We start from the raw sequence: 4,904 nt of genomic DNA on the forward strand, positions 1-4,904 counted from the left end.
TAGATCTGTGGATTTTCTTGTGCTATCAGTTTGCATTAGAAACCTTGGCAGAGCCTGTAGATCTTGTGCTTCAATTATCATTTGTCCCTGGGGAGGTAAATCGGAGTGCCCATGAGTGGGAGCTCTGGAAAAAGTGTGCGTAAGTAGGTGTGCCTTTGATCCCGAGGGTCTGGGACAGTTGGGCTGTGAGGTCCAATATTCGAGAAAGGAAGATTGGACAGACAGTTAGTCTGTGCCTTGGTAGTGTGCCAAGGAAAACAAATGAGCAGGGCAAAAACTGTACTGGAGCCTGCTCAGAGAAGAAGCCTTAAAAAGTTAAGTATGTTGTGTGGCACACACAATAGGGGGTGCTACTATGCTGAGCCACTCACCTCACTCTGTCAGACCTAAAACCTCATTTTGGGAGTCTCTCTCAGGCTGCCTACAGCCAGCTGTCCTGCTTCCTGGAGCATATTCGCAAGCCTGGGGTAATGCTGCCACCACCTGGGCACTGGTCTCTTGCAGGGCTCTGTGCAGCTTGGGGCACACCGACCCTGCCAGCCTTGGGAGTGCTTTGCCCACTGTAATATTTCTGGGTGCTTCTTTCATCCCAAAGCATCCCAAGATAGCATCAGGTAGAACTGGGGGAAAATAAGAAGACAAGCTTTGCTGAATGAGCTGGGAGAGGAAAGTTTCTCCCTCTTTCTCCTCAGTAACACAGCAAGACAAGCTGTAACCTGAGACCTTTATTGATCAGAGGGGGTAGAAGAGGAAGTCAGAATACACTTTGACCAAACATAAGTAATGTGAGTCTGTACAGAGATTGGACACAGTAATTCTTTCAAGACGCAACTGGCCTACACATAATTCCTAACTCCTGGCTAGTTTTCAGGTTTTTACTTGCCGAAAATCTCCAGGCAGCAACCTGGGATCTTTGCTTGCAGCATTCAAAATGCCAACCAGAAGGAAGAGAGCGCTTCCCCCTCCCCTTAGGAATTTATCTGGCCAGGTCACCTGATTGACCAGCACACACGAAAAAGAAAAACAGGAGAGAGAGGGGTCACTGGACCCAGTTGAGAGGATTTCTTCAAATGTTGGACTTACACACACTGAAGAACATCCAGGAGGGGGGGCCTGTATTTGGCCTGTGAGGCTCAATCTTACCCCTTGCGCTCTAATTCGATTGTAGCAGAGGGGATGAATGATCTCTGTAGGTGCTAAGTACAAATGGATAGCTCATGACTTCCTGTTATGTTCAAAATAAGAAATGAGTGTTCAGGAGCAGCTCCTGTTATTATATGCACCGTAGGAAAAGACACTGGTTTATCCCTTTGTTGTTTAAAGGGCTATACAAATCTACAGTGCTGTAGAAATGGCTTTAATATCTCAGTTTGTGCAAGTGGCTCTTATTCATGGGGCCAGTAGGAGGTGAGATCTTTTTGAGGTCAGCTCCCCAAATGGATTTCCATGGCCATCTGCTTTTGGAAGCCACAGGCTTTGGCTCTATTCCTCTTAAAGGCAGCGGGTCTTGTGTACATCCTTTGCTTCCTCTTTGAAGCTCTCATATGACTTCTTTCCAAACAGATTTGTTTTTCTAGCACTACACATCTGCCACATCTTAGCACCCCTAGAAAATCTGGTCTGCCATAGGTGTTACAGAAGCCTGCTATTGCAGACTGGGAGCTAAAGGTGGCAAAATACTGATCTTAGGGAGTTCAATTGGTATTAAAAAAGAAGATCCGACTGAAAATGAATGTGATCTTGTGTACTATGGGTAACGTGGACAAGGTGATCTAAGCTGCCAGGGGCCAAGATCACTTATCTGAGAGGCAAAAAGGAACAGGTATTGCAACTGGCAAGTGTTAGCTGATTGCTGATTTCCCTTAAGCCCCCTCCGCTCCTGCTCTGTTTCACGTGGAGCAAAAACTACGATGGTTCTGCTGTTTTCTCAGTTATATATCCATATTGTTACAGATGGCCATTCTGGGTTTGGCTCCCTCTTCTGACTGGATGGATGCTTCTGTGGCACTGGAGCATGGAAGCACTGTAGTTCCTAAGCTACCAAGATGGTCTCCTTGTGTTCCAAAATTAATCTTCAGCCAGAGCTATGCTGAAATGCATTCAGAGCCAGTGCCAGCTGTGTGGCTTGAAGACTCTGTAGGATGTTGTCATGGAGCCGGCACATCTATCCTGTCTCAACATCTGCAAAAACATACACATGGTTGGCACTGGGGGCTTGTCTGCTGGCAGCCCTTGTAGCCAGAAATGTCCAAGCAAATCAGAAAATGTTCCTTCCTCCCAGCCCAGCCATCCCCATGCATAGGGGTTAGATGACTTCCTTCACAAGAAAGCCGCCTTTCAAAGGTATACCAACAGAGGTACCTTTTGAGGGGTATAAAGCATGAGAGAAGAAAAGTGGGATGGCGGCTTCAGAGCTGGTTGCCACTTTTATGTCTTCTAGCTTGATTTTGTTCCAGTCTAACATATATCCTTTGTTCTAAGGTGCTGCCCTAGTGCAACTATGCAGACTCTAATGAGCCTATGAAGGCAGTGACCAACAAGGTGTCTATTTTAATGCCCTATTGCATTGGGTAAGCGGGTAGAACTATCACAATATTTGTTGGTCTGGAGAGGGGTAAAAACCTACACTTCTCCCACTCACTGTCCTATTTCTGCTTTCTTATTTTCTGTAGAGCATCTTCTCCCCCAAGATTCCTGTTTCCTTTTCTTCTTTGGATGTCTGTATCTCTGCAGATCAAACAACATATTTCCATCATTACAAGCCAGTGAGTCACAAGAGTTATAATGACTATCTTAAAAATAACCCAAAAAACTTGCTGCAATTGCTGTGAAGGGTTGGATGTGTTCTTCATTCCCTGGGGAAAGCCAGAGACAGACCCAGAAAGAGACACAATCATTGTTCCAAATAGGCTTTGATCGTTTTTGATATCAGGTTTTTTTGGTCCTCTTTGCAGCTCTTTGTGTGGTGCACTGATGTGAGTTACATAAAATGTGATTTTTCTTTCAACCCCTCCTCATTTCCACACCTTTTCTACCCTTGACTTCAGGCTCCCTTTTCTTTTCCCCATCATTTGGTTTCGAAAGAGTTAAGCACTTAATAGAAATGTGACTGCTCCATTCATTTTGGCTCTTTCTACCCTTTGCAAAACAGAAAAAAAAATTTCAAAGATCCAAATAACCCACTTACTTGTCTCCCGGGGAGCAGATTGCCTCTTAGACTCCACTGACATTGAGTTGCACCTGGGTTAAATTTGCCCTGTTAAATATGTAGCATTCCAGCTCAACGTCTTTGGGAAAATAGAGCATTTAAAAACTTCTCTCTTCTGGCTGGGAAATCCAGTGCTCTGCCTTTTTGGTTCTAGGACCTAGATAGACTGCATTCTAGTAGGTAAAACATTGGTCCCTGTAGCTACAGACATTTGATGTGCAGGATTGTTGAAATTCAAAACTTAGTTATACTCTCCAGAGTGCAGTATAATGGGATCTGGGAACTCTGAGCCAGCTCAGTGACTCTGGGGAGAATTGCTTGCTGTCTCTTGACTTCCATTTATTCACTTGTAAATTGGGGACCAATGCTCTCAAGCTTCTTAAAGGACTTCTCAGTTCTTCCTTTTTCTGGCCCGTCTGTCCCTTAGAGTTTAGTGGGCCTTTCTATGTTATCAGCACAACTGGAGTACTTTTTTCCAAAGAGTCTATGCACAACAATAAAGCAGCTACTGTACATCCCTATTTAGCTGCATCTACTGGGAGCAAAGTACAATGTAGCGATTTAAGGCAGCGAGATAGCAGTAATGATCTAGAAGGTAGCAGGGTCTGGTGTTAAGTAGGGGTCAAGATGTCTTTGTTCTGTGGCTGGTTCTGACACTGACCTGGTGCCTGTTGGTTGCTCAGTTACTCAGGAGTCTCACTGAAACCAACTGGATTTGGGCATGGGACAGTAAGTACCTTAGACCTTTCCTTTTCTTTTCCCTCCTGTAAGATGGGGAGGAATTCAAGTTGCCTGACTTGCAAGGGTTTGATTTTTATACATAAGTAATAATAATCATTTTGTAATGCTGGGGTGGCACCAAAAAGGGCAAGAAATTAGCTGGACCAGTGTCTGATAAGAGTTCAGTGACCCCATTAGGACAAAGGCTATTTGGGGCTAAGTGTTGCATACCAGCACCTGGGTATCTCTGGGGAGGTGTTGCTATTAAGCCCCTTTATGTTCTTTATCTATCTAAGTTCTTTTCTGTCTCCTTACCACCAGAGAAGGGCAATGCTGGCAGGTAGCTAGCCTTGGGTGACCTTAATTATACTTGCATCATATTGGCCAGTGCTACAGTAATGGCTTAGATAGGAATTAGACTAATTTGAAGAGCTGCATCATGAGCTGCACCAGTGTTCCTTCACAGGGAATGTAAGACGTTTCAAATCAGCAGAGGAAAATGGAAGAACCTGAAACTGGGAGAGCTGCCCTTATTTTCAAGTAATTCTTAGTTTCGAGAAAGCAAATGTGTATGTTCAGCATTTTACTGCTCACATTGTTTGGACTGGGAGCGTAAGCCACTACAGAGAGCAGCAGACTGAGAGGGTGTTTGTTCATTTTGTGTTCTGTGACCCTGTATCTCTATGATGTTTCCTTCAGCTTTTTTTGCAAAAATCTACCTGCAGCAGCAGTACAGCATAGGGTATTATTCTTGGTTGTATTTCCTAGTGGAAGAATGTGTTTTGTCACGAAGCTGCAGCAAGCAGGGCAAAGAACCTTTTGAATGTGGAATGCAGATGTGTCCGTACACTGGGGCATCTGTGACTAAGAGAAGGAAAAATTCCGGACCCCATTATACTGCACTCTGGAGTATATAACCAAGTTTTGAATTCCGGACCCCATTGGCAAGGAGTCAGGGGAGGGGCACTCTGAAGTG

General features: G+C 44.6%; 1 protein-coding gene and 1 long non-coding RNA gene across 3 annotated transcripts in view; both read left to right on the top strand.

Moving 5' to 3' along the window:
* The window catches only part of NEURL1B (neuralized E3 ubiquitin protein ligase 1B), a 253,871-nt gene that overhangs the window by 65,081 nt on the left and 183,886 nt on the right, over positions 1-4,904 (top strand). The window lies entirely within an intron of this gene.
* The window catches only part of LOC109290044, a 91,276-nt gene that overhangs the window by 9,608 nt on the left and 76,764 nt on the right, over positions 1-4,904 (top strand). Inside the window, exon 2 of the long non-coding RNA XR_002095501.1 lies at positions 3,503-3,506. This is a non-coding gene — a long non-coding RNA (uncharacterized LOC109290044). The remainder of the gene's footprint in view (positions 1-3,502; positions 3,507-4,904) is intronic.

This window comes from Gavialis gangeticus, unplaced genomic scaffold (genome assembly GCF_001723915.1).
Source record: "Gavialis gangeticus isolate Ggan-Ray unplaced genomic scaffold, GavGan_comp1, whole genome shotgun sequence".
NCBI lineage: Eukaryota > Metazoa > Chordata > Crocodylia > Gavialidae > Gavialis > Gavialis gangeticus.